Below are 10,280 nucleotides of genomic sequence, written 5' to 3'. Positions count from 1 at the left end.
CATTAGCAATTTGCCCTATTTGGTTTTCCAGAGTCTTGATAGAAACAACCTAACTTTGGCATATAAGAGCCTGGTTTTTGCACATAAGCCGCAACTCCTCCAATTCAGATTTTTTATTCAAAGATAGACATGCAACATGAGTTTGTTATTTTGGTGTAATTTGTTGCTGAAAACCAAGAGGGTTGAATAGCTTATGTGGCAGTTGCATCGCATTCTGATTGTTGCTCCAGCTGAAGTTAGGATGATTCCAGTTGTCAGGATGATAAGTGTCTGGAACTGGTTGTTACGATCTCTGAAAGTTGCTCACAAACTGAGCTGAGTCACTAGATATAGCGCATGGCTCCGTCACATACGGACCTGCACATAGCTCACAAACACTGGTTATCTGATTAACACCCAAGTTAGCCAGAGAATCGATCTTCATAGACAACTCCTTTAGTTGAGCAGTGATAGCCATAGCTGTATCCACTTCAAGAACTCCTGCTACCTTGCCCTGTGGACATCTCTGGGTTGGATACTGATATTCATTAGCATCCATCAGTTCAATCAGATCATAAGCTTCCTCATAGCTCTTTGCTCATAATACTCCGCCTGCTGCTGCATCGAGCATGGGCCTGGACTGTGCTCCCAACCCATTGTAAAAACAAGTGATGATCATCCAATTAGGCATTCCATGATGAGGACACTTCCTAAGCATCTCCTTGTAGCGCTCCCAAGCTTTACAAAGCGATTCTCCCATTTGCTGCGCAAATTGAGTAATAGCATTCTTGAGTACAGCTGTCTTCGCCATAGGGAAGAATTTAGTAAGAAACTTCTGAGCAAGTTCTTCCCAAGTAGTAATCGAACCAGCTGGTAGAGAGTGTAACCAGCTCTTAGCCTTGTCCCTCAGAGAGAATGGGAACATTCTCAGCTTCACAGCATCTTCAGAAACACCGTTAAACTTGAAGGTATCACAGATCTCCATGAAATCCCTAATGTATATATTGGGATCTTCCGTTAAAGAACCCCCAAACTGGATTGAATTCTGCACCCATTGAATTATGCCAGGCTTAATCTCAAAGGTATTAGCTGTGATAGCTGGCCGGACAATGCTAGATTGAATGTCATTGATCTTGGGTTGAGAAAAATCCATCAAGGCTTTTGTTCGTGCTGTTGGATCTCCTATTATAATGAGTACCTGAAACACAAACAAATAAACCGTGAAAGTAAAAGAATCCGAGTCAGTGAACTTTAACGACCATTAATGACAAGCACATAAACTAAAAATTAACACCGAGTCCCCGGCAGCGGCGCCAAAAACTTGTTAGGGCGAAAAAATGCGCTAAAATACACGCAAGTATACGCGTTCGCAAGTAGTATAAGATATAAATCAGATTCGTTCCCACAGAGACTGGTTTAGGTTAAGTTCAATTTATGCACCTATGCAACAATGTATGGTTATCGCTCAATGCTAAGACAAATAACAAATTGGGTTTTTTATTAAACTAAGAAATTATACTAAACAACATTAACTAAGAGAATTGAGGTTGAATTACTATATATGACAAACATGGGATTCTTACTTCATTAAATACTTCATTCAAAGTTATTGTCATTAACCTTAGCATATGATGGTGATGACACTAATCAGATAACACGAAACTGATAAACGCCAACTTTTGTTGCACGAGTAACATTCTACCAGACATCCACAAAAGAGATAAAAGCTGAATAGGCACCAATTATATTGAGACCCTATATGTCTATAGAATTTGACAACATAACGGTTTAAGCACAAGTTATCTATCTTGATTACATACGGCAAGTAAGATGGTTAAAATTACCTACGAATCATGCATAACAAATATATGAACTTATATTAGCATGGCAAGTTCTAAACCTCTATATTCACTGTCGCTTCAATAGAGATTAACACGCTATCTTATATGTTAGCTATGCACATAAAACGAATAAGCACGACCAATACTAGGATATCATACAATCACCACACGCCAAGATATCGAAACAAATTAATTATTAAAATCCATAAGTAAATCCGCTAGAATCCCATGATAACGATTAGCCCATAATTGAACTCATCGTCACCATGGGTTCCAATGAAAACATGGTATAAACAAGGTCTTAACAATCTGAATAGTAATTAAAGTACGAATAAACGAGAACTAGGTTCAACAAGAACGAAAATGAGCATCCAAAGTTACAATTAATTCAAAGAATCACAAGTTGAAAACAAGATCTTCTTTTTTGGAGTTGTTTTGTGCTTCTAGGTCATCTCCTTGATCTCCAAATCTTCTCAGATGACGAATACCCTTTTTTTAAGTATATATAAGCCCATATTGGACCTGGACCCTTAAAATCGTCAAATTCCACTCAAAAAAGGCCTTTTCAGCGAAATCAGCGAAGTCAGCCGCACATCAGCACGCGGCCGCCTCCACCAGCAGGCGAGCGCCTCCACCAGCAGGCAGGCGCCTGCAGCCTGTCTGGAAAAATTCTGATGAATCTTGTTTTGGCCATAACTTGAGTTCTACTCGTCAGAATTAGGCGATTCAACTGCCCACGTGAAGCTAACGAGATTCTCTACAACTTGACAATGGCCTTGGCTTCCAAATCTGATCACTTTTAATCATATTTCCTTTAAAAGCTCCTTTCTTCATTTAACTGATACCTGAAATGCAACAACACAAAAACACAACAAAATACCAACAACTTGAGTCCAAAATACCAATTTAAGCTTGTAATGAAGCGTTCCAAGTGGATATAAAATCCACTTATCACTTATAGATCAAATTTGGTAAGTTGTTCTAGATGAGTTTTGATAACAAAACATTTGCAGCCAAAAATGTGAAAGTACTTCAAATTTGGATTCTTTCCCTTCACCTTATCAAATTGTGTTTTACCATGCTTGTTAATCAATGTTACATTTTGTGTGAAGCAAGCAGTTTGTATAGCCTCAGCCCAGAAGTAGGTAGGCAATTTTGCTTTCTCAAGCATGGTTCTTTCCGCTTCTATGAGAGTTCTATTCTTTCTTTCAACCAAGGGCATAAAAATTCCGTTTGATTCCCTTATACTTGCAGAACTCTTCCATAGTGCTATTATTGAATTAAGCCCCATTATCACTTCTAAAGATATTGACTTTGTGATTTTATCCTTTCTCCAGTTCCCTTATATGATCAAGAAGAATGGATGGTGTCTCATCCTTGATGTGTAGAAAATACACCCATATGTATCTTGTATATTCATCAATAATAATAAGTGCATACCTCTTCTTTGTGATAGACATTACATTGAATGGACCAAAAAGATCAATGTGCAGCAAGTGATATGGTTCAAGAATTGAGGATTCAGTTTTACTCTTGAAAGATGTTTTCCCTAGTTTAACTTTCTGGCATGAACCCATAAGCCGTCAGAAGTAAATACTGCATTGGACAATCCTCTCACAAGATCTTTCTTCACAAGTTCATTGATTTTATTGAAATTTAGATGAGAAAGTCTTTTATGCCAATTTCAGCTGTCTTCTGTAGATTCTCTACTAAGTAGACATACTTCAGAATTATCAGTATTTGTGGAGACCCTGGCTTCATATAAGTTACCATGTCTAACACCAGTCATTGCAATCTTGCCATCTAATTTATTGACAATTTCACAATGTTCCTCATAAAAATTCACATGGTAACCTTTGTCACAAATTTTACTCACACTGATCAAACTATGCTTGGGTCCTGCAACCAGAGCTACATCTTTAATGATGACATTTTCAAGCTTAATTTTTCTATATCCCAAAGTCTTTCCTAAGTTGCCATCTCCACAAGAAATAATTGGGCCAGCCTATTCCTTAAACTCTGAGAGCAGGGATTTATTTCCAGTCATGTGTCCTGAGCATCCACTGTCAAGTCTAGATAATTCTTTCTGTTATCCTGCAATCAACAACAAGATGATTAGTACTACCACAGTTCAAAAAAACCTTTCTCAGTGCATTAGAGATGGGTTTATATTTGTTCTCCTTATTAACACCTTCTTTTCCATTTCTATTCTTTCTACGCTATTTTTCCTTGTTTTTCATTCTAACATCCTTCAGCTTTTGCTTAAACTATTTCTGAGTCATTAAACCAACATTTACTGATTTTCTATGAACAAGTTCACACTTATCAGTTTTAAATTTGACTTAGATGCTGATGTTGGCCTTTTTTCATCAACTGACTTAACAATATCAACACTTAAGTTAAACTTAATAGGTCTTAACTGAGACTGGTTCGGTTTTACCTTAACATCAGTCTTTATTGGTTTATCTTTCTCATTTTCTTCCTTATTTCTCTTATCAGAATTAGTTTTATCAATATATCCTAATCATGATCCCCAACATTCACTTTCTATTAAACCCTAGATGTTTTTCCTGAATAGTCCAAAGTTTAATAACTTCCCTTTCTTTACCTAGTTATTTTTCTTAATAAGCATGCTTTTCTAACAGTTTCTCTTTAACATACAAAACATTATATTTTTCCTTTTGAGTTTCTATTATGAAAATCAACTCAGATTCTAGGTGATCATTCCTTTTCTTAAGATTTTGTTTTTAATTCTTATTCCTAGAATTTCAAGTGTTTGATCAATATAACTAACATGTAGAGATTTAAAAAATAATCTTAATTCACAGATATCATCAGTATCAAAAGTAAGTGTAGTATAAGGTACCTTTAGTTCAATATTGTCAGCCTTAGTACCAGCATTTTCCATAAGAACATAGTTGAATTTATCATCTGATTTTGATGTATCATCCCAGTTCTTTTTTGGTGATCAAGGCTTATTTCCTCTCATCCCTAGACTTTCTCCAGTCAGCTGCAAAGTGTTCTACTTCATCACAGTTGTAGCACTTCTCCTTTAACTTGTCAAACTTTCCATATTTTGACTCCCTCACATCAGAGTTTCTTTTGTAATTCCTCTTATCAGAGTTTGAGGAACTATAGCCCTTCCTGGAAAATCTCTTGTTCTTAAAGTTTTTGTAGACCATCTTCTTGAAGCTTTTAACCAACAGAGATGCCATCTGTTCAATATCTTCATTGTTATCATGACCACTTTCAGTATCTGATTCACTATCAGAGTTTGAGTCATCATCAGAGTTTGAGTCATCATCAGAGTTTGATGACTCAGTATCAGATTTTGCAATCATAGCCTTTCCTTTGGAGTGGCTTTTTCTCTTGGCTTTCTCCTTTGACATCTCTTAAACTTTGAGAGCAACCTGTCTTACTCTTGGTCATTTCCTCTTGCTTCTTTGCTCCATCTCCAGTTCATGAGTCTTCAACATGCCATATATCTCATCTAGAGATATATCAAGTTCATAATTATCCCTGATTGATGTGACTTTTAAGTCCCACTTTTCTGGGAGTGCAAGAAGGAACTTCAAGTCATTAGTCAGCTTTTGAAACCTGTCATAGATTTCAGTCAATGACTCATCAGATTTTGAGTCAAAGTGTTCATACTCCTGAGTAAGTACTGTCCTACTATTCTTCTTGATAGAAGTGGTTCCTCTTTGGAAGTTTTACATCCAATTACTCTATTGGACATGACACTGTCAAGGCTGCTATGCAGAATATGTCTTACTTTTGCATCTTTCATAATAGATGAAAGATCTTCAAGAGTATAGTCCATCTTATAATTATCGACCATCTTTTCTTCTTCGCCAGCAATAACAACATCTACCTTCATTGGCCTATGTGGACCATCATAAATCCTGCTAAGATATTGAGGATCTGTTGCTTCTAGACACATGGTCATCTTCACTTTCCAGATTGGATATTCATTAATCTTTAGGATTAAAACTTTGATTGCCTCATATCTACTCATATTATGATTGATGGGTTGATTGGCTGGTGGAGGAGGTGGGGGATTCTGTTAAAGGTTCTTTATCTTCCATTATAAATTGATTTTAGATCTTAAACTGTTTGAATATCAACAGCAAGCTCTGATACCAATTGTTAGGTCTTTAATACAACTATAGAAGGGAAGTGAATACAGTTTATGCAGATAAATCGAATTAAGTACTCAACAGGATAAACAGTTTTATATCGAATGATAAAAACTGATTACAAACTAATATCTCAAAGGGTGAAGATATATTCTTGAGAGCTGCTAGGTTACACAAAAGATATATCAATACTCGACACATGAAGTGTTAACCTCATATGTGCTAATATATTGCACAACTACACAATCAAATAAGAAATCCTATTCTATTACAATAGGTAATTATAAAACATATCCTTAATTTGATTGCTACTAGAAGTAAAGTCCTTCACCGTCTTGAATTCTGCAAATCCTTTCCATCTTTAATATCTCATGATCTTTTACTGTAGTGACTAAATACTGATGTCATCTACTGATCATCAAATGTTGATGACATATGTTGATGACGTCACCTTCTGTTAAACTCTAATATCAAATACTGATAATAAACTCTGATAGTTTATAAGTTGATATCATCAATTTCTTCTAACACAGTATTAGCATTAGCTTTTATCCTATCACCTAAGAAACATAATAGAATTCAACCAAAATCATAGTTTCTAGAATGAATCAGAGAATACCCAATTTTTTGAGACATCATAGGTAGAGCATCAAAATGTATGCATTTGTTGTTGATGCCCTTGTGATACTACCAAAGAAAATTTTTTATTCCTTCCTTACCCCGGGCCTTTTGAGTTGACCTAAATTCTTTAATTCTTTTTCATACCCAATCTGAGTGAGAAATATCCTCATCTCATCGTCATCCACAAAGCCATCATAGAAGCTATGTGTTAGAATTTGAAGAGCACTCCTAACAGCTACATGAGTTACAACCCTTGTTTCCCCATTGTGCTCGAATGTAATACTTGGAGTTTCACCATTGGGGCCACCATCATCAAATGTCCCAGTTCTCCAAAAAGTAAGAACTTGAGTATATAAAACCACAGTGGGATTTATAAGTGCATATCACACTTCACTCAAATCTAATAAATCGTGAAAGATATAAAAATCAGGATTTACACCAGTTTGCTCAAGAAAAACAGCATAGTTATTGGTCAGGAATTTCACTCTATTGTAGATAAAAGTTTTGCTTGCAACTGGTAAAGTCATCTTGAACTTGTGTGAGAAAAAAACTCAAAATCTGATTAGGGTATCAGAGTTTAAGAGAGAGAGAATAAGAACTGAGAGAGTAAAAAGAGTTTGTCCTAAGATAAAGTTATTATTTTAAAATCAAAAATTGATTTTGTATAACTCTATACTTTGTTACTCACAAATGATTGACATTAGTGGGACACGTGGCAAGATGTTATTGCATAGTAAAACAATCATGGAACAAATAATAAGGAGCAGTAAAGATGTGCACGATTACACAAGGTAATGTGTTGTATTTACAGAAATGTTTCCCTGTATATACGCCACAAACCACATACTTTTAATCATTTGTATCCAATCACCCACTAAGTAATAATTGTTAGTTTAATTAAAATACTAACTTAGATATTTTTTGAATAAATTTAAAAATAATCAGTATTTAACAGTCAATCAGAGTTTGACCATTATCAGTATTTAATTAACTAGTGTCAGAGTTTATCAGTTGATACACTTGTGTGACTGGCAACATTATTTAGTCATATCATCAGAGTTTATCATGCAACTACTGTAGAGAGTAAACTATCAGAGTTTAATACTCTATATTAATTTTAAGTGTTAAATAGTATGAGCACATGGCATCAGTGTTTAGTAAAATTATCGGAATGTGAGAAATAACGATAGTTAGAGAAAGATACCAAACTCTGAACATATATGCCTGTTATAGAACATAACTTAGTCATCAGTATTTGAGAATTGTCGTGAGATCATTCCCAATTCATTCACCAATCTTGTAAATGTAGCTTCATAGAGTGGTTTGGTGAAAATATTTAAGAATTATATTTAGTTTTTTGTTTAATTTTATTTTAGCATGGGGTAAATAAAATTTTATTTTAGACCGAATGAATAATATATATAATATTTTTTAACCAGATGACATTATATCAACTAAACTTATTTTTATATTTTATTTAATATTGGATATAATTTTATTTAACCCAGCTCGAATGAATAATATAGTTTTTTATTTAAACCAAGACTATTAGATATATTATATAAATCTATTGTGAATATTAATCTATTTATGAGTCTGTTTTATTTTAAATATTACTATAATTACGGCACCTAAACCGATTACCAACCAAACTTTCATTGTTTCGTCTTTAATATAATAACATAGATAGATAGATAGATATATTTTAGTGGATGATGTCCCCAATTGTCACTTTTTGGAGTAAAATGGACCTCAATGTCACTTTGAGAAAAATTGGCCCCAAATGTCACTTCAAAACGGCATTTCGCGTAATGTTTTGTGTTTAAGCTAATAACTCAATTGCGTCTTCCGTTTTCAGCTTTTTTTAATTGTTATGGATAAAAAGCTAAGGTTATTATTTGCTATATTTATTACTAAGATTCGGGAGATCAAGGCCTTTAATGGCTGCTCTCGTGTATCGTAGCTTAATTCTGCCTTTTACGAGATGCCTACGTATCTCTGTGAATTAGAGAATCAAGCCAAAAAACGTAGTTCTGATTTGTGGGGTGAGGCCCCTTATATAGATGTGGGAGTCCTTGAATTGGACTTGGTATAGGAGACTTGGTGGACAAGCCTCTGAATTAGGATAGACTTAGGAGTCCTAGGAAGTAGGAAGCTGATTCCTTATCCTTTTAGGTCCCCTTGAGGCTAACCTATAAGGATTTATATCCTTATCGGGACTCTTCTCAATAGCTGATTTTTCCCTTATTAATTAATTATGAAATTAATTAATAATTAGGGTTTTTGGGCCTTTTTTATTCCATCAGGCCTGATCTGGTCCATCAGGCTTAACCTTTCTGGTCTGAATATCATATATCTTTTTATTGGGCCTAGCAGCCCACAGCTTGTACAATTAATGCAGTATTTAATTATACAATCATAATTTATTTATCCCTATCATTTGCCCCCCAACTTTTGGGAAACATTGATTAGGTTTCGCAGAAGTTAAGTCTATTCGTTCCCTTACAGGGTTTCGTTTTTCCGTAAAGTGTGGAGCGACCTACACATTTACAATGAATTTTTCCTTTTATTCAGGAATTATCTTAATTTCCAGGAATTTTTCCCTTATTTCCGGGATTTTCCCCTAATTTTCTAGGATTTTCCCTAATTTTCTGGGATTTTTCCCTAATTTTCTGGGATTTTCCCTAATTTTCTGGGATTTTCCCTAATTTTCTGGGATTTATCCTTCATTTTCCGGATTTTTCCCTAATTTCCTGGGATTTATCCTTAATTTCTGGATTTTTCCCTAATTTCATGGGATTTATCCTTAATTTCTGGATTTTTCCCTAATTTCCTGGGATTTATCCTTAATTTTCTGGATTTTTCCCTAATTTTCTGGGATTTATCCTTAATTTCTGGATTTTTCCCTAATTTTCTGAAAATATTAGTATTTTTCAGAAATTATTTAAGGAATTTCCTTATTTTTCTGTAATTTTCCAGGAATTTTTCTTTTTTTTATGCAGATTTCGACTAGGATTTTCGTCCCTTTCGGTCAGGATTCTTGCTTTTTGACCGAATTAAGCTTCTCTTGCTGCCCAGGTCGACAGCTTTTCGAGCAGGAGTGTTTCGAGCAGAAGTCCTGGTCGAATTTCGGCCAGGATTTTTCCTACCCACTTGTTCTTTTTCGAGCAGGAAATTTTCGGTCAGGATGTTGGGTCAGAATTCTTTGTTTTGACCGAATTAGCCACCTTTCTTGCCTTGGTCGAAGCAATTTCGAGCAGGATTGTTTCGACCAGGGTTTTCATTTGATTTCTAGTCGAATGAGTTTAAATTCTGGTCGATTTATGCTTATTTTTTAGCCTTAATCGACAGAACTTTGATCTCAGGTTATTCGAGCAAGATTTCCTCACTTTTTCTGGTCGAATGGGTCAGGAATGATTATTTTCATATCCTTTTACCTTGAAGTTGGGCCATATGTTTGGGCTGGACTTTTTTGGGTCCTTGATTTGGGCCTGGGTTTCTTGGGCCACCCTCTTAATGGGTCTTCATCCAGGGCCCATTTCTTAAATCTGGGCCTTATTTGTCAACTAATTGGGCCCTCTTTCTGGGCTTTCTTGGACTGGGCCTTTATCATGCTTTAATATCCAAAGCCCATTCAAACTTGGGTTGGGCTTGAACTCTTAAGCCTGACTTCCAGAATATTCTGGAATTTTCCATATCATTC

General features: G+C 35.2%; 1 non-coding gene across 1 annotated transcript; it reads left to right on the top strand.

The window, feature by feature from the left end:
- The first annotated feature begins 668 nt into the window (after positions 1 to 668).
- Positions 669 to 775, top strand: LOC141676104 (small nucleolar RNA R71). Its single transcript, XR_012556711.1, has one exon. It is a non-coding gene; the product is annotated as a small nucleolar RNA R71 (small nucleolar RNA).
- Positions 776 to 10,280: the final 9,505 nt, after the last annotated feature.

The sequence above is a fragment of the Apium graveolens genome, chromosome 7, assembly GCF_009905375.1.
Source record: "Apium graveolens cultivar Ventura chromosome 7, ASM990537v1, whole genome shotgun sequence".
NCBI classification, from domain to species: domain Eukaryota; kingdom Viridiplantae; phylum Streptophyta; class Magnoliopsida; order Apiales; family Apiaceae; genus Apium; species Apium graveolens.
This window is presented reverse-complemented; position numbering and strand designations above follow the sequence as displayed.